At 47.2% G+C, this 19,917-nt stretch overlaps 1 pseudogene; it reads right to left on the bottom strand.

Moving 5' to 3' along the window:
• LOC139026012 (TBC1 domain family member 15-like) overlaps positions 1-19,917 on the bottom strand; it is a 77,914-nt pseudogene that overhangs the window by 13,828 nt on the left and 44,169 nt on the right.

The raw sequence follows: 19,917 nt of genomic DNA, 5'->3' as shown, positions 1-19,917 counted from the left end.
CTTCTATCAATGCAGTTGTCTGCATCATTTCCAATCCACCATTTTGGTTACGACATGATTCTATATGAGGTATTTCATAGTTTTGATGTCTTCACTATTATTCTACAATGTAGAACAAAAAAAAAAATTAAATAAAGAAAAACACTTGAATGAGTAGGTGTGTCCAAACTTTTGACTGGTACTGTATGGGGCAGCAGGTAGCCTAGTGGTTAGGCCAGGTAGCCTAGTGGTTAGGCCAGGTAGCCTAGTGGTTAGAGTGTTGGACTAGTAACCGAAAGGTTGCAAGATCGAATCCCCAAGCTGACAAGGTACAAATCTGTCGTTCTGCCCCTGAACAAGGCAGTTAACCTACTGTTCCTAGGCCATCATTGAAAATAAGAATTTGTTCTTAACTGACTTGCCTCGTTAAATAAAAAGGTCAAAAAAAATAAAATAATGACAAAAAACAGTTTGGAAATTTTTGCAAATGTATTAAAAATAAAAACTTGTGGTCGACTTGGGGCTGTTAGTTACTCTCTCACTACAAACATGTCTTTCTATCCAAAATGTGTAGAATTGTGTAAAACTTTTTCTCTCCGCTTTCAAGAGGGGGGCCGCTAAAAAAAGTTGCCTGCAAGGTGGCTGGGGCCCCCAACAAAATGTTGCTTAGGGCCTCCAATGCTAGAGCCAGCCCTGACTGCATGTGTGGATATGGATGTGGGTATGCAGCCCAGCGAGCCACTGCGGCCCCTCGTGATGAGGACAGATGTTTTTGGTGGCCCCCACCCCATCGAAGTTGCACGTCCCTCTGTGCTAAAGTGATGACACGGATAAACACTTCAACACTGAATACCATTTTCAGTTGACTCCTTTAACACAAACCAGACAGTGTATTCTGTGTGGATATAACACGTGTGTTGTAATGCGACTAGGCTGTGAGAGCCTGTTACTTAGAAGAACACATGCTCCTGCTAGGTGATAATTAACTGCTTCCTTCAGTCATCATAAAACACAGTGTAAAGCCCATTCTCTCTCTCCATGTTTCTCTCTCTCCCCACTCTCTTTCCCTCTCTCTCTTCCTACTTTCTCTCCCTCACTCCCTAAAAGTCCCCCCCTCGCTCTCCCCACTCTCTATCTACTGCCCCCTCCCTCTCTCTCTCCCACCTGGTGTTGTAGCTACTGTATAGATAGATCGAGCCTGCAAGGTCTCCATGGTTACCATCTACTAGCTGTCTACCAACTGCAGAAAGAACAGCTGTGATCACAACAGGAAGTAACCTCAAGGTAAAATGTTGAATGATTTAAATGGTTCTATGCATCCTTACAGGCCATCATGTATATGACACAGCCAAGATAACTCCAGATTACATCAGCCTATATTTCTAGAGAGATTACCAGACCTGCCATTAGTCATTTTCAATATACACACTAAACATGCACTAAAACAATCCCAATACACTACTGAGAAAACAGGGGGGAAAACTAGTTCTATGGTTTTCATTGACCGTCATCAGTACATTTAGATGGAGGAGGAGTCAAATTCTGCCAGCCTACATTTAGATGGAGGAGACTTTTAATAGAGAGTGGTTGAACACCACTAAAAGACAGAGGGGACCAGACATCAATGTGTCTGTGGTGCTGTCCCCGCTCTCACCTTCCCCCCCACTCTCCTCTCCTCCCCCCCACTCTCCTCTCCTCCCCCACTCTTCTCCCCTCCTCCTCATCCCCCACTCTCCTCCTCATCCCCCTCTCTCCTCCTCATCCCCCCTCTCCTCCTCATCCCCCACTCTCTCCTCCTCATCCCCCACCTCTCTCCTCCTCATCCCCCACTCTCTCCTCCTCATCCCCACTCTCTCCTCCTCATCCCCCACTCTCTCCTCCTCATCCCCCACTCTCCTCCTCATCCCCACTCTCCTCCTCATCCCCCACTCTCCTCCTCATCCCCCACTCTCCTCTCCTCATTCCCCCCACTCTCCTCCTCATCCCCCACTCTCCTCTCCTACTCTCCTCTGATAGGAGTTAAAAGACCCTTTTTATTATAGGATGTAGGGCAGGTCATATTTTAGTATAATGTTGACCCAACCAGCCTTGCACACACACAGAGACAGATACAAGTGAACACACACAACATGTAAGAACACACACCTTGAGGATCTCATTGAAGCCGTATTGTTCCTCCATAATCTGGTGTTTCTCTGAGTCCAGATGGCACAGCACACCAGCAGGTGGAAGTTCTGGCACGGCAGCCCAGTCCACATTACCTGAAGCCAACCCAGAGACAATCAGAGTCAGGGTGTGTGTGTGTGTGTGTGTGTGTGTGTTGTGTGTGTGTGTGTGTGTGTGTGTGTTACAGTTCTGCATCATTATGTCTGATAAATCAAACTAATTGTTGTGATTCTGTGAAACATAATTAAATGAATGCTAATTGGCGTGTGTTCCTCGCAATGCCTCTGGACGAATGGAGAGATGATAGAAATAAACTAAACTACGGGCCCTTTAAATCAGGTTACTGATTCATCTCCGGGAGTTAGGAGGAGGAGAAGGAGGAGAGACTGAGGAGCAGCAGGACAGAGAGTCAGGGGACAGAGAGAGGAGGCGAAGAGGAGGAGGAGGAGAGAGGAGAGACTGAGGAGCAGCAGGACCAGAGAGTCAGGGGACAGAGAGAGGACGAAGAGGAGGAGAGACTGAGGAGTAGCAGGACCAGAGAGTCAGGGACAGAGAGAGGAGGAGGAGAGGAGGAGAGCAGGACCAGAGAGTCAGGGGACAGAGAGAGGAGGAGGAGGAGGAGGAGAGCAGGACAGAGAGTCAGGGGAACGAGAGAGGAGGAGGAGGGAGAGGAGGAGGAGGGAGAGAGGAGGAGGAGAGCAGGACCAGAGAGTCAGGGACAGAAGAGAGGAGGAGGAGGAGGAGGAGAGCAGGACGAGAGGCAGGGACAGAGAGAGGAGGAGGAGGAGGAGAGGAGGAGAGCAGGACCAGAGAGTCGGGGACAGAGAGAGGAGGAGGAGGAGGAGGAGGAGAGCAGGACCAGAGAGTCAGGGGACAGAGAGAGGAGGAGGGGGAGAGGAGGAGGAGGAGAGCAGGACCAGAGAGTCAGGGGACAGAGAGAGGAGGAGGAGGAGGAAGGAGGAGAGCAGACCAGAGAGTCAGGGGACAGAGAGAGGAGGAGGAGGAGGAGGAGGGAGCAGGACCAGAGAGTCAGGGGACAGAGAGAGGAGGAGGAGGAGAGCAGGACGAGAGTCAGGGGACAGAGAGAGGAGGAGGAGGAGGAGAGCGACCAGAGAGTCAGGGGACAGAGAGAGGGGGGGAGGAGGAGAGGAGGACCAGAGAGTCAGGGGACAGAAAGAGGAGGAGGAGGAGGAGAGCAGGACCAGAGAGTCAGGGACAGAGAGAGGAGGAGGAGGAGGAGGAGAGCAGGACCAGAGAGTCAGGGACAGAGAGAGGAGGAGGAGGAGGAGAGCAGGACCAGAGAGTCAGGGACAGAGAGGAGGAGGAGGAGGAGAGGAGGAGAGCAGGACCAGAGAGTCAGGGGACAGGAGAGAGGAAGAGGAGGAGGAGAGCAGGACCAGAGAGTCAGGGGACAGAGAGAGAAGAGGAGGAGGAGAAGCAGGACCAGAGAGTCAGGGGGACAGAGAGAGGAGGAGGAGGAGAGCAGGACCCGAGAGTCAGGGACAGAGAGAGGAGGAGGAGAGGAGAGACAGGAACCAGAGAGTCAGGGACAGAGAGAGGAGGAGAGAGAAGGAGAGCAGGACCAGAGAGTCAGGGGACAGAGAGAAGGAGGAGGAGAGGAGGAGCAGAGCAGGACCAGAAGAGTCAGGGGACAGAGAGAGGAGGAGGAGGAGGAGAGCAGGACCAGAGAGTCAGGGGACAGAGAGAGGAGGTGGTGAGACTGAGGAGCAGCAGGACCAGAGATTCAGGGGACAGAGAGAGGAGGAAGAGGAGCAGGAGAAGAGGAGGAGGAGGAGCAGCAGCAGGACCAGAGAGTCAGGGGACAGAGAGAGGCCAGTGATTGATCAAGTGCTCACTGTAATGACTGATTGGTCTCTTTGATTGATTGGCTGGATTGACTGTGTGGGCTGATCGATCATTAGAGAACAGCCGATTGATTAACGGTAAACGCCTTGAAATGTCTGACTCACCTCCCAAAGACGCAGGACATCAGGGAAACTCAGTTCTCTCTTGAAGCGAATCAGGAGCCAGCGGAAGCAGAAGTACAGGTGACCAGAGTCCTGGGCCACTGTAAGATGGACACACACACACACGAGGTTAGCAGAAGTACAGGTAGCCTCTGCAACATCATAAGGTTAGAATGAAGGGAACCCGACAACATCTGAGGTATTGTCTTTAGACATCATGAGCTTAAAAGCCATTGGCATCGATCCAACCATCCCTGAGAGGGTTAAATCCACTCTGAACGTGTCAGAGTTGTGAGCATCTCTGATCAAGGAGCTGCAGGAAGATCAATAGTGAGGAAGTGGAGGCTCGTAAATTAAAGTCAACCAATCATAGACCTTAAGCCTCTTTTACGTCCCATCTCCATCTCTTCTTTCTCCCCCCCACCACACCCCCCAAAAAGACAATCACGTCCATCACTGTCATCCTCTTCCTGCCCTCAATCTAACCTTTCCTGCTCAAATTAAAGCGATAAATAACACGTTTCATTTACATATTATTGAATTTACTTAGTTTATTGTTCTTGGAAGGTCTCTAAATTCCAGAGGAGCCGTTGTTGTTATCCGGCGAGGTAACGAACAGCAGACCAGTTTTAGTAAGGTGGCTGAGCGAGCCCAAATTAATCAAGAAAATTAATGACTATAAAGTACGCGGTGATAAATCACCATCGTCCCAATCAGACTGCAGCGTTAGCGCCAGCCGCATTTAAAACAGCCTAATTCAAAACAAACTTATCAGGGTCTGTTTAGGGATGCAGCTGCCCTCTACGACCTCTAGCAAATAGGAAAGACTTTCCAAACAGAACACACCATATTTATCTCATTAGGAAGACTTAGTCAAACTTGGAAAAAACTCTTGTTTTTCTCTCGAAGACAAATGTGGCGTCGTCACTTGAGAGAGAAAAATCACACGGGTAATATTTCATTGGCTCGATCAAGATGATTATCTAGTACACTTATGATGAGGATGAATGTGATCCGTTGTCACGGTGAACGTTCTATTCTGTGGATTCTAAATGGTAGTAAATGGGAGTTATTCATTGGACAGGGACTGGACTACCCGGACTCCAATAATGGACGCTAAACTTAATTTTCTGTAAGGATTTTCTTTTTTTAAGCATGCCCTGTTTGTGTGTTCCCCTCACCCAGGTAGTTACAGAAGGACAGGTCCTGTAGTCATAGCAGTGTGTGTGTGTGTGTGTGTGTGTGTGTGTGTTCCCCTCACCCAGATAGTTCCAGAAGGACAGGTCCAGTAGTCATATCAGTGTGTGTGTGTGTGTGTGTGTGTGTGTTCCCCTCACCCAGATAGTTCCAGAAGGACAGGTCCAGTAGTCGTAGCAGAGTGCTGAGTTGGATCAGCTGAGTCTTCATACCCTGCATCTGCTCCTCAAAGTTCTGGTGCTGAGAATGTAGACAGAATCGAAATACATTTACACTATATAGACGACATGATCGACACTATGTGGACACCTGCTGGTCAAACATCTCATTCCAAAAACATGGGCATTAACATGGAGTTGGTCCCCCCTTTAGCTGCTATAACAGCCTCCACTCTTCTGGGAAGGCTTTCCACTAGATGTTGGAACATTGCTGTGGGGGACTTGATTTTATTCAGCCACAAGAGCATTACTGAGGTCGGGCACTGATTAGGCCTAGCTCGCAATCAGCGTTCCAATTCATCCCAAAGGTGTTCGATTGGGGGTTGAGGTCAGGGCTCCCGTGAAGGCCAGTCAAGTTCTTCCCATACCGATCTTGACAAACCATTTCTTTCTATATGGACCTCGCCTTGTGCACGGGGGCATTGTCATGCTGAAACAGGAAAGAGCCGTCCCCAAACTGTTGGAAACACAAAGTTGGAAGCACAGAATCATCCAGAATGTCATTGTATGCTGTAGCATTAGATTCCCCTTCGCTGTAACTATGGAGCCTCGCCGAAACCATGAAAAACAGCCCAGATCATTATAGCTCCTCCTCCACACTTTACAGTTGGCACTACGCACGGAGCAGGTAGTGTTATCTTGGCATCTGCCTATCCCAGATTCGTCCGTCGGACTGCCAGATGAAGTGTGATTCATCACTCCAGACAATGCGTTTCCAACGCTTGGCATTACGTTATGGTGATCTTAGGCTTGTGTGCGGCTGCTCAGCCATGGAAACCCATTTCATGAAGCCCGACGAACAGTTCTTGTGCTGATGTTTCTTCCAGAGGCAGTTTTGGAAGTCGGTAGTGAATGTTGCAACCCGAGGAGTGATGATTTTTACGTGCTTCAGCACTCGGCGGTCCCGTTCTGTGAGCTTGTGTGGCCTACCACTTTGCACGCTGAGCCGTTGTTGCTCCTAGACATTTCCACTTCACAATAACAGCACTTAGAGTTGACCGGGGGCAGCTCTAGCAGGGCAGAAATTAAACGAACTGACATGTTGGAAAGGTGTCATCCTATGAAGGTGCCACGTTGAAAGTCACTGAGCTCTTCAGTAAGGCCATTCTACTGCCAATGTTTGTTTATGGAGATTGCATGGCTGTGTGCTCAATTTTATACACCTGTCAGAAACGGGGGTGGCTGAAATAGCCGAATCCACTGATGTGAAGGAGTGTCCACATACTGCTGTATATAGAGTTTATACAGTAATACAGACAGATGAACTAGGGATGCTGTTAAAGCAACAACATGTTGATGACAGTCGGCCAGTCAATCGGCCTGTCGGCCAGCCAGCCATTCAGTCTGCCGGCTAGTCGGCCAGTCATTCAGCCAGTCATTCAGCCAGCCAGTCATTCAGCCAGCCAGCCTGTCCGGCCAGCCAGCCAGTCCATTCAGTCAGCCCAGCCAGTCAGTCATTCAGTCAGCCAGTCAGTCATTCAGTCAGCCAGCCAGCCAGCCAGCCAGTCATTCAGCCAGCCAGTCATTCAGCCAGCCAGCCAGCCGGTCAGCCAGCCAGTCGGCCAGCCAGCCAGTCATTCAGTCAGCAGTCATTCAGTCAGCCAGTCATTCAGCCAGCCAGCCAGCCGGTCAGCCAGCCAGTCGGCCAGCCAGCCAGTCATCAGTCAGCCAGTCATTCAGTCAGCCAGTCATTCAGCCAGCCAGTCATTCAGCCAGCCAGTCAGCCAGCCAGTCATTCAGCCAGCCAGTCATTCAACCAGCCAGCCAGTCATTGTCTGCTGGCTAGTCGGCCAGCCAGCCAGTCATTCAGCCAGCCAGCCATTCATTCAGTCAGCCAGCCAGTCGGCCAGCCAGCCAGTCATTCAGCCAGCCAGCCAGTCACATAACACCATATTGATGCTCTCTACTCCTCAATCTCCAGCTTTCCTTTTACCTTCCTCACTAACAAGTTGCTATGTGGCAGGTGTTTAAATCAATAACCTGATGTAGCCGTGTTTAATGTATTAATGGGTGGGATGACAGCTACAGTGCTGGAGATGACATGGTCTTTTGGGTTTCCTTTGAATAACAAGGGTCTGTCAGGTACAAGACCATTCAGCCGAGTAATAATAACATGATTGCTGTTTACCCTAACCTCTGTGTGTGTGGTGTGTGTGTGTGTGTGGCTGTTTACCAGAGTAGACCAGCCCTGGGCTACAGTATCTATAAAGCTATGAATGGTTAATGAACACAAAACCCCCTTTAAATGACTTCAGCAGCTATGTGGAGGTAAGAATAGAGGAAACAGGATGGTGTCGTAACAGAGAACAGACGGGAGGCTGGGCGGTGTCGTAACAGAAGACAGGAAAGCTGACGTTGTCGTAACAGAAGACAGGAAGCTGGACGTTGTCGTAACAGAAGACAGGAAGCTGGACGTTGTCGTAACAGAAGACAGGAAGCTGGACGTTGTCGTAACAGAAGACAGGAAGCTGGACGTTGTCGTAACAGAAGACAGGAAGCTGGACGTTGTCGTAACAGAAGACAGGAAGCTGGACGTTGTCGTAACAAGACAGGAAGCTGGACGTTGTCGTAACAGAAGACAGGAAGCTGGACGTTGTCGTAACAGAAGACAGGAAGCTGGAACGTTGTCGGAACAGAGACAGAAGCTGGACGTTTGTAACAGAAGACAGGAAGCTGGACGTTGTCGTACAGAAGACAGGAAGCTGGACGTTGTCGTAACAGAAGACAGGAAGCTGGACAGTTTGTAACAGAAGACAGGAAGCTGGACAGTGTTGTAACAGAAACAGGAAGCTGGACAGTGTTGTAACAGAAGACAGGAAGCTGGACAGTGTTGTAACAGAAGACAGGAAGCTGGACAGTTGTTGTAACAGAAGACAGGAAGCTGGACAGTGTTGTAACAGAATACAGGAAGCTGGACAGTGATGTAACAGAAGACAGGAAGCTGGACAGTGTTGTAACAGAATACAGGAAGCTGGACAGTGTTGTAACAGAAGACAGGAAGCTGGACAGTGTTGTAACAGAAGACAGGAAGCTGGACAGTGTTGTAACAGAAGACAGGAAGCTGGACGTTGTTGTAACAGAAGACAGGAAGCTGGATGTTGTTGTAACAGAAGACAGGAAGCTGGACAGTGTTGTAACAGAAGACAGGAAGCTGGACAGTGTGTAACAGACAGGAAGCTGGATGGTGTTGTAACAGAAGACAGGAAGCTGGACAGTGTTGTAACAGAAGACAGGAAGCTGGACAGTGTTGTAACAGAAGACAGGAAGCTGGACAGTGTTGTAACAGACAGGAAGCTGGATGGTGTTGTAATAGGTTGGATAATAAGACAGAAAAAATGAATTCAGAACACAAATCATGGAGCTGGAGTGACATCAAAAAGCGCGAGGGCTCTGCTCAGCTATTGGTGGAGGCTGTGAGAGAGTGGTCTGGATGCATCCTTTGTGAAATGCACCATGGGAACCCAGCGTGGTCAGGTAATCAGGTCACACTCTACCAACACTTCCCTAGTTGGCCTCCCTCTCTCGTTAAACAGGAAGAACTGTGCTGTCATATACTTCTTACACAGAGGTCAGTGAAGGTCTCACCCACAGACATGGACTGACTAGAATGGACATCCTCATTTAATTTGCTTTGGTCTGAGGGGCTTTGTCCATTCTAGTAAATATATTTCTATGTTACGTATGTTCTAATGATTCAGAAGTTCTCCTTTTACCCATCTGGTCCATGAAGGAGACAAATCACTAGAAGGTTATGTGCCTGCTAGTTTATCAAGCCTATTTCTATGGTCTTATTACATTATGTCTGTTCTAGTATATCTAGTTCTATGTTGTCAGTCTCACCATCTGGTCCATGAAGGAGACAAAGCCCAGAAGGCGTCCACCTCGTTCTCCATCACATAGAGGATCGGAGACAGCAGGTCACTCATACCCTGGACATAGCCTGGTGACAGAGAGAACAGAACCCGCTTAGTCAATATGTCAGCCAGCCAGTCAGTCAGTCAGCCAGTCAGCCAGCCAGCCAGTCAGCCAGTCAGCCAGGCTGTCAGTCAGTCAGTCAGTCAGCCAGTCAGTCAGTCAGTCAGTCAGCCAGCCAGCCAGCCAGCCAGCCAGCCAGCCAGCCAGCCAGTCAGTCAGTCAGCCAGCAGCCAGCCAGCCAGCCAGCCAGCCAGTCAGTCAGTCAAAGCCTGGTGGTGACAGAGAGAAAAGAACCCGCTTTAGTCAATATGTCAGTCAGTCAGTCAGTCAGCCAGTCAGTCAGCCAGTCAGTCAGCCAGTCTGCCAGCCAGTCAGTCAGCCAGTCAGTCAGTCAGTCAGTCAATCAAAGCCTGGTGGTGACAGAGAGGATTTGAAACAGTTCTGGAGAGCTTTCATACCAACACAATCTTGACCACAGGAGGTTGGTGGCACCTTAATCAGGGAGGACTGGCTCGTGTCACTGACTGGAGCGGAATCAGTGGAATGGTATCAAATACATCAAAGGTGTTTGATGTTTCCAGGTGTTTGATGCATTCCATTCACTCCCGTTCCAGCCATTATGATGAGCCGTCCTCCCTCAGCAGCCTCACTGATCACATCTGGTGCTGAGTGGCATGTAGTATTTATTGTTGGTGAATCCTCAGTTACGACCCAGTAGAGGCTGAGTACATGTAGTATGACGTGGTCTTACCCAGGTCAAAGTCATTCAGAATGACAAGCGTGGTCTTACCCAGGTCAAAGTCATTCAGAATGACAAGCGTGGTCTTACCCAGGTCAAAGTCATTCAGTATGACAAGCGTGGTCTTACCCAGGTCAAAGTCATTCAGAATGACAAGCGTGGTCTTACCCAGGTCAAAGTCATTCAGTATGACAAGCGTGGTCTTACCCAGGCCAAAGTCATTCAGTATGACAAGCGTGGTCTTACCCAGGTCAAAGTCATTCAGTATGACAAGCGTGGTCTTACCCAGGTCAAAGTCATTCAGTATGACAAGCGTGGTCTTACCCAGGTCAAAGTCATTCAGTATGACAAGCGTGGTCTTACCCAGGTCAAAGTCATTCAGTATAACAAGCGTGGTCTTACCCAGGTCAAAGTCATTCAGTATGACAAGCGTGGTCTTACCCAGGTCAAAGTCATTCAGTATGACAAGCGTGGTCTTACCCAGGTCAAAGTCATTCAGTATGACAAGCGGGGTCTTACCCAGGTCAAAGTCATTCAGAATGACAAGCGTGGTCTTACCCAGGTCAAAGTCATTCAGTATGACAAGCGTGGTCTTACCAGGTCAAAGTCATTCAGTATAACAAGCGTGGTCTTACCCAGGTCAAAGTCATTCAGAATGACAAGCGTGGTCTTACCCAGGTCAAAAGTCATTCAGTATGACAAGCGTGGTCTTACCCAGGTCAAAATCATTCAGTATGACAAGCGTGGTCTTACCCAGGTCAAAGTCATTCAGTATGACAAGCGTGGTCTTACCCAGGTCAAAGTCATTCAGTATGACAAAGCGTGGTCTTACCCAGGTCAAAGTCATTCAGTATGAGAAGCGTGGTCTTACCCAGGTCAAAGTCATTCAGTATGACAAGCGTGGTCTTACCCAGGTCAAAGTCATGCAGTAGGACAAGCGTGGTCTTACCCAGGTCAAAGTCATACATGCAGTAGGTCATGAGGACATCGTGCAGCAGAATCAGTCCTGGTTGTCTGGTCCTTCATAGAAAGTGTTGGTCCTGTCTGTCCTGTTCACGTTTCTCTGTGGAGGAAATCAACACAGTCACAGGCCTCAGAATCCCCTTTATTCACCAAATACATTTGGATGTAGAGGATTTGACTCAGTGAAACGGTGCTGCTACAGGGTTACAACACAGACAATAACAGACTAAATATATAGATGTAGAATTTACCAATTTGTAAGTCGCTCTGGATAAAGAGCGTCTGCTAAATGACTTAAATGTAAATGTAAAATGTAATTTACACCATCCATCGTGACGGACTGACAAAGTTTCTGTCCTGTTTACTTCTTCCTCTGTAGAGGGAACTAACCAGTATTCATAAAGAATAGGAGGGTCTTCTTCTGTAGAGGGAACTAACAGCACCAGTATTCATAACGAATAGGAGGGTCTTTCTTCTGTAGAGGGAACTAACAGCCACCGGTATTCATAAAGAATAGGAGGGTCTTTCTCTGTAGAGGGAACTAACAGCCACCAGTATTCATAAAGAACAGGAGGGTCTTTCTCTGTAAGGGAACTAACAGCCACCGGTATTCATAAAGAATAGGAGGGTCTTCTCTGTAACAGGACTAACAGCCACCAGTATTCATAAAGAATAGGAGGGTCTTTCTCTGTAAAGGGAACTAACAGCCACCAGTATTCATAAAGAATAGGAGGGTCTTTCTCTGTAAAGGGAACTAACAGCCACCGGTATTCATAAAGAATAGGAGGGTCTTTCTCTGTAGAGGGAACTAACAGCCACCAGTATCATAAAGAATAGGAGGGTCTTTCTCTGTAGAGGGAACTAACAGCCACCGGTATTCATAAAGAATAGGAGGGTCTTTCTCTGTAGAGGGAACTAACAGCCACCGGTATTCATAAAGAATAGGAGGGTCTTTCTCTGTAGAGGGAACTAACAGCCACCCAGTATTCATAAAGAATAGGAGGGTCTTTCTCTGTAGAGGAACTAACAGCCACCAGTATTCATAAAGAATAGGAGGGTCTTTCTCTGTAGAGGGAACTAACAGCCACCAGTATTCATAAAGAATAGGAGGGTCTTTCTCTGTAGAGGGAACTAACAGCCACCAGTATTCATAAAGAATAGGAGGGTCTTTCTCTGTAGAGGGAACTAACAGCCCACCGTATTCATAAAGAATAGGAGGGTCTTTCTCTGTAGAGGGAACTAACAGCCACCGGTATTCATAAAGAATAGGAGGGTCTTTCTCTGTAGAGGGAACTAACAGCCACCGGTATTCATAAAGAATAGGAGGGTCTTTCTCTGTAGAGGGAACTAACAGCCACCAGTATTCATAAAGAATAGGAGGGTCTTTCTCTGTAGAGGGAACTAACAGCCACCAGTATTCATAAAGAATAGGAGGGTCTTCTCTGTAGAGGGAACTAACAGCCACCGTATTCATAAGAATAGGAGGGTCTTTCTCTGTAGAGGGAACTAACAGCCACCAGTATTCGTAAAGAATAGGAAGGTCTTTCTCTGTAGAGGGAACTAACAGCCACCAGTATTCATAAAGAATAGAGGGTCTTTCTCTGTAGAGGGAACTAACAGCCACCAGTATTCATAAAAGAACAGGAGGGTCTTTCTCTGTAGAGGGAACTAACAGCCACCAGTATCATAAAGAATAGGAGGGTCTTTCTCTGTAGAGGGAACTAACAGCCACCAGTATTCATAAAGAACAGGAGGGTCTTTCTCTGTAAAGGGAACTAACAGCCACCAGTATTCATAAAGAATAGGAGGGTCTTTCTCTGTAGAGGAACTAACAGCCACCAGTATTCATAAAGAATAGGAGGGTCTTCTCTGTAGAGGAACTAACAGCCACCACGTATTCATAAAGAATAGGAGGGTCTTTCTCTGTAGAGGAACTAACAGCCACCGTATTCATAAAGAATAGGAGGTCTTCTCGTAGAGGAACTAACAGCCACCAGTATTCATAAAGAACAGGAGGGTCTTTCTCTGTAGCAGGGAACTAACAAGCCACCAGGTATCATAAAGAATAGGAGGGTCTTTCTCTGCAGAGGGAAACTAACAAGCCACCAGTATTCATAAAGAATAGGAGGGTCTTTCTCTGCTAGAGGGAAACTAACAGCCACCAGTATTCATAAAGAATAGGAGGGTCTTCTCTCTGTAGAGGAACTAACAGCCACCAGTATTCATAAAGAATAGGAGGGTCTTTCTCTGTAAAGGGAACTAACAGCCACCAGTATTCATAAAGAATAGGAGGGTCTTTCTCTGCAGAGGGAACTAACAGCCACCAGTATTCATAAATAACAGGAGGGTCAGATGACATGGACAGAAGGAACCTGATCGTAGATCAGCATCCCAACTCAGAGACGCTTTATGAATACAGGCCCCGACTTCACCACTGGTCTGGTCTGCCCGATTGTCCTCAGACATAAAGTTTACTACCAGGAGTTGAAATCAGAAATGAAACCAGCAGCACTTCAAACAGTTCAGCATTTCTCCGTGCCAGCCGCCGCTCATTTCCATATTCATTTCAGCTGACATTTACAGAGAGCACACAACTCTAACCCTGTTACAACCGGAGCCTAATTTCAATCCTTTGAATAGAAGGGGGGAGCGACTCAGAGAGGGAGAGAGAGAGAATAACGAGACGGAGAGAACAGAAATGCCAAGTCCATTGAGGAGCCAGCCAGATCCAGTATGGATCATTCCTCAACGATCAGGAGGAGATGAGATCCCATTACCTGGCTGACATGGGCCCTGTCCCAAATGACAACCTACTGCCTATTTAGTGCACATAGGGCTCAGGTCAAAAGTAGTGCACTATATACAGGGTATAAGATGTCAATTGGGACGCAGCCACGGGGCTGGGTTCTACAGGCTGACGACGCTGATGGAATATTGAATAAATAAAACACGGGGTTGATCCGATGGGAGCCAGATTGATTCCAGTCTCAGCTCAGACTTCAAGTAGCTAAACTAGGAAAGGTGTCACACTTTGTTTCAAATGGTTTTGCTGAGCAGTTTGGGGTTCAGACCCGGACAAATGTGGCCAACTTTTGTTCTTCACTGGCTGTGTGGGGGGGGAAGAGTTAAGTTGCTGACAGACTGTTGGAACAAGGAGTCTAACTCATTAACATATTGGAAAGGTCTCCTGTTTGTCACAGTGCCCATTGTTCAAACCACGTAACCATCCTACTGTCAGACCAATAGAATCAAATAGAATACAACTATTGTCCATCGGTTAGAAGGGAAAACTGGCTTCTGGCTTCCCCAACAACCCCAGACAGAGTGATGATGATGACGAAGATGACCTATTAGACTCCTAACTAACATTCTGTTATTAGTGATGATGATGAAGATGGTGATTACCTATTAGACTCCTGTGGTCTCTAAACATGCTGTTGTGTTTCTCCTGCTCCTCACTCACTGACTTCCACTGGAGCTTCATACGGAAGTACTCATCCCTGAGGAAAGAGGATGAGGAGAGAGGGGGAATAAGTACTCATCCCTGAGGAAAGAGGATGAGGAGAGAGGGGGAATAAGTACTCATCCCTGAGGAAAGAGGATGAGAAGAGAAGGGGAATAAGTACTCATCCCTGAGGAAAGAGGATGAGGAAAGAGAGGGGGAATAAGTACTCATCCCTGAGGAAAGAGGATGAGGAGGTAGAGGGGAATAAGTACTCATCCCTGAGGAAAGAGGATGAGGAGAGAGGGGGAATAAGTACTCATCCCTGAGGAAAGAGGATGAGAGAGAGAGGGATAAGTACTCATCCCTGAGGAAAGAGGATGAGGAGAGAGGGGGATAAGTACTCATCCCTGAGGAAAAGAGGATGAGGAGAGAGGGGAATAAGTACTCATCCCTGAGGAAAGAGGATGAGGAGAGAGGGGGAATAAGTACTCATCCCTGAGGAAAGAGGATGAGGAGAGAGGGGAATAAGTACTCATCCCTGAGGAAAGAGGATGAGGAGAGAGGGGGGAATAAGTACTCATCCCTGAGGAAAGAGGATGAGGAGAGAGGGGAATAAGTACTCATCCCTGAGGAAAGAGGATGAGGAGAGAGGGGGAATAAGTACTCATCCTAGAGGAAAGAGGATGAGGAGAGAGGGGGAATAAGTACTCATCCCTGAGGAAAGAGGATGAGGAGAGAGGGGGAATAAGTACTCATCCCTGAGGAAAGAGGATGAGGAGAGAGGGGAATAAGTACTCATCCCTGAGGAAAGAGGATGAGGAGAGAGGGGGAATAAGTACTCATCCCTGAGGAAAGAGGATGAGAAGGAGGGGGAATAAGTACTCATCCCTGAGGAAAGAGGATGAGGAGAGAGGGGGAATAAGTACTCATCCCTGAGGAAAGAGGATGAGGAGAGAGGGGGAATAAGTATCTCATCCCTGAGGAAAGAGGATGAGAAGAGAGGGGGATAAGTACTCATCCTGAGGAAAGAGGATGAGAAGAGAGGGGGAATAAGTACTCATCCCTGAGGAAAGAGGATGAGAAGAGAGGGGGAATAAGTACTCATCCCTGAGAAAGAGGATGAGAAGAGAGGGGAATAAGTACTCATCCCGAGGAAAGAGGATGAGAAGAGAGGGGGAATAAGTACTCATCCCTGAGGAAAGAGGATGAGAAGAGAGGGGGAATAAGTACTCATCCCTGAGGAAAGAGGATGAGAGAGAGGGGGAATAAGTACTCATCCCTGAGGAAAGAGGATGAGGAGAGAGGGGGAATAAGTACTCATCCCTGAGGAAAGAGGATGAGGAGAGAGGGGAATAAGTACTCATCCCTGAGGAAAGAGGATGAGAGAGAGGGGGGAATAAGTACTCATCCCTGAGGAAAGAGGATGAGGAGAGAGGGGGATAAGTACTCATCCCTGAGGAAAGAGGATGAGGAGAGAGGGGAATAAGTACTCATCCCTGAGGAAAGAGGTGAGGAGAGAGGGGATAAGTACTCATCCTGAGGAAAGAGGATGAGGAGAGAGGGGGAATAAAGTACTCATCCTGAGGAAAGAGGATGAGGAGAGAGGGGGAATAAGTACTCATCCTGAGGAAAGAGGATGAGGGAGAGAGGGGAATAAGTACTCATCCCTGAGGAAAGAGGATGAGGAGAGAGGGAAAAAGTACTCATCCCTGAGGAAAGAGGATGAGGAGAGAGGGGAATAAGTACTCATCCCTGAGGAAAGAGATGAGGAGAGAGGGGGAATAAGTACTCATCCCTGAGGGAAAGAGGATGAGGAGGAGGGGAATAAGTACTATCCCTGAGAAAGGGATGAGGAGAGAGGGGAATAAGTACTCATCCCTGAGGAAGAGGATGAGGAGAGAGGGGAATAAGTACTCATCCCTGAGGAAAGAGGATGAGGAGAGAGGGGGAATAAGTACTCATCCCTGAGGAAAGAGATAGGAGAGAGGGGGAATAAGTACTCTCCCTGAGGAAAGAGGATGAGGAGAGAGGGGAATAAGTACTCATCCTGAGGAAAGAGGATGAGGAGAGAGGGGAATAAGTACTCATCCCTGAGGAAAGAGGATGAGAGAGAGGGGGAATAAGTACTCATCCCTGGGAAAGAGGATGAGGAGAGAGGGGGAATAAGTACTCATCCCTGAGGAGAAGAGGAACTGAGAGAGGATGAGAAGAGGGGAATAAGTACTCATCCCTGAGGAAAGAGGATGAGGAGAGAGGGGGAATAAGTATCATCCCTGAGGAAAGAGGATGAGAAGAGAGGGGGAATAAGTACTCATCCCTGAGGAAAGAGGATGAGGAGAGAGGGGGAATAAGTACTCATCCCTGAGGAAAGAGGATGAGAAGAGAGGGGGAATAAGTACTCATCCCTGAGGAAAGAGGATAGGAGAGAGGGGGGGGAATAAGTACTCATCCCTGAGGAAAGAGGATGAGGAGAGAGGGGGAATAAGTACTCATCCCTGAGGAAAGAGGATGAGGAGAGAGGGGAATAAGTACTCATCCCTGAGGAAAGAGGATGAGGAGAGAGGGGAATAAGTACTCATCCCTGAGGAAAGAGGATGAGAAGAAGAGGGGGAATAAGTACTCATCCCTGAGAAAGAGGATGAGGAGAAGGGGGAATAAGTACTCATCCCTGAGGAAAGAGGATGAGGAGAGAGGGGGAATAAGGTACTCATCCCTGAGGAAAGAGGATGAGGAGAGAGGGGAATAAGTACTCATCCTGAGGAAAGAGGATGAGAGAGAGGGGGAATAAGTACTTATCCCTGAGGAAAGAGGATGAGAAGAGAGGGAAAAAAGTACTCATCCCTGAGGAAAGAGAGGAAAGTAAGAGGGAATAAGTACTTATCCCTGAGGAAGATGATGAGGAGAGGGGGAATAAGTACTCATCCCTGAGGAAAGAGAGGAAAGAAAGGGGAATAAGTACTTATCCCTGAGGAAAGAGGATGAGAAGAGAGGATGAGAAAGAGGGAATAAGTACTTATCCCTGAGGAAAGAGGATGAGAAGAAAGAGGATGAGAAAGAGAGGGGAATAAGTACTCATCCCTGAGGAAAGAGGATGAGAGAAGGAAAGTAAAGAGGGAAATAATATCATCCCTGAGGAAAGAGACGGAAAGAAGTAAAGAGGGAATAAGTACTCATCCCTGAGGAAAGAGAGGAAAGTAAAGAGGGAATAAGTACTCATCCCTGAGGAAAGAGAGGAAAGTAAAGGAGTGAGACGACAGGAAATATTTCACATTACATTAGGTGATAGAGGGAAAAGAATCGAGTTACATATCGCAATATTACTTTGGACCATATTATAGATACCTTGACTCCAAGTAAAAAATATATAAATGTATCTATTTTTAGATTTTGCTAGGTAGTGTTAGCTAGCGCTAGTTCACTTTACCTGTGCCAAAACACTGGTATTTTGTCCTATAGCTTGTTCTCTATCTTCTTTTTAAAAGCCCAGTGCAGTCAAAAACTTGATTTTGAAGTTGGAATAATATTGTGAAAATTATAATGCTATTTTAGTGTAAGAGCTGTTTGAAAAGACCGTCTGAAATTTCAGCCTGTCTTGGTGGGATGGAGTTTTGGCCTTAAATTAGTTAATAGACCAATAAGATAGAGAGTTCCAAACCTCTCTGCCAATAACAGCTCGTTTTCAGTTTTCCCCTCACTCAGACTACTTCCAGAACGTCCTGGCTAAATTCTTGCTTGAGAATATTTTTTTTTGGTTTCTTTATGCCCAATTTAATTTAAAACAATCACAGTAAGGTACATCATTGCTTCCCAGAAATAATTTGATATTGAGACAACAAAAAAAACAGTTGCATTGTACCTTTAAATAGCGACCCAATGTGTTTTCAGTAGTTATTTCCATGACTGATCAAAAAGACAATTAGTTAGCAATATGTCTGGAACATCAAATCGCAAATATCGAATCGTAATACATATAGAATCAGCACACAAGTATCGTGATCATATCGTGATCATATCGTATCGTGATCATATCGTAATCATATTGTATCGTGATCATATCGTATCGTGATCATATCGTAATCATATCGTATCGTGATCATATCGTATCGTCATCATATCGTATCGTGAGGTCCCTGACAATTCCCAGCCCTCATTCAGGGTGTGTTGACTGTGTGGCGTTTAAACAGAATAGTATGGACCACTTCCCTTCAGCTGGTTTTCAACATAACCGGGTGCTGTGCTATGAGAACTAGTACTCTCTTCACACAGTGCCCTCAACGCCATCTGAACAGCAACATTTGTTTTCAAACTGAAATGTATTAGTCATTCTTAAATACAAGTCATATTACTTGTAAATGTAAAGCGTACTGATTCATAAAACGTTGTGAAGATCTCTCTACGAGCACAAAGACAACATGAAGTGAGAGTTGTTGGGTTTTCCTGTCCTAGTATTATATCAACAGTGCTGTTATGATGCAGATCTGACAGAGAGCACGTGTCAACCACGGAGGAGCTCCCAGTCTCCTAATGAGTAGGAGTGTCTCTTACGTTTTCCTCTCGGTCAGACGACTCCTCTCCTCCTGGGTGCTCTCCCAGGGGAAGTAGCCCAGCAGAAACTTCCATCCCTCTTTCCTCAACACATGACACAGACCCTATAGGAGGGACGGAGAGACAGAAAGAGGGATGGGGAGAGAGAGAGAGAGAGAGAAAGAGGGATGGGGAGGGAGAGAGAGAGAAAGAGGGATGGGGAGGGAGAGAGAGAGAAAGAGGGATGGGGAGGGAGAGAGAGAAAGTATGAGAGGAGAGACGGACAGCTTTTATTTCCACAGTCCTGCAGTAAGTAACAAACAAAACAGGCCTAACAGAGCTATTCCAGTTTCAACTCAGCCTTCGACTTCCAACTGTTGCGTCAGAGAGAGAGGCGATGTCGGGAGACAAAACAATCTCTGAAACGCGGCTGACCCCCACTTCTATATCCTTCATGTAGAGAGACTACAGAGGCCTCAGATACTGCCTTTAATGAGTGTTCTGCCTACTGCTCAAGGCCACAGCCATAGACTCACAATACAGTAGCTCATCCATACTGCAGCTAGCTCTGTCAAGGATGAACAGTATATGTAGGAATTAAAAGCACTGATGGGTTTGTGCTGTTGCTACTCTCTTAATTAACAGCAGAGGGCGTGTGTGTGTGGTGTGTGTGTGAGATACAGAGACTGTCCCGTTTGTTCCTGGTGTTTCAGTGTGTTATATCCTGCTGTATTTAGTTTGTTCCTGGTGTTTCAGTGTGTTATATCCTGTTGTATTTAGTTGGTTCCTGGTGTTTCAGTGTGT

The sequence above is a fragment of the Salvelinus sp. IW2-2015 genome, unplaced genomic scaffold (assembly GCF_002910315.2).
Source record: "Salvelinus sp. IW2-2015 unplaced genomic scaffold, ASM291031v2 Un_scaffold3729, whole genome shotgun sequence".
Lineage (NCBI taxonomy): Eukaryota > Metazoa > Chordata > Actinopteri > Salmoniformes > Salmonidae > Salvelinus > Salvelinus sp. IW2-2015.
Note: the sequence above shows the minus strand (reverse complement) of the source record. Positions and strands in the feature narration are given on the sequence as shown.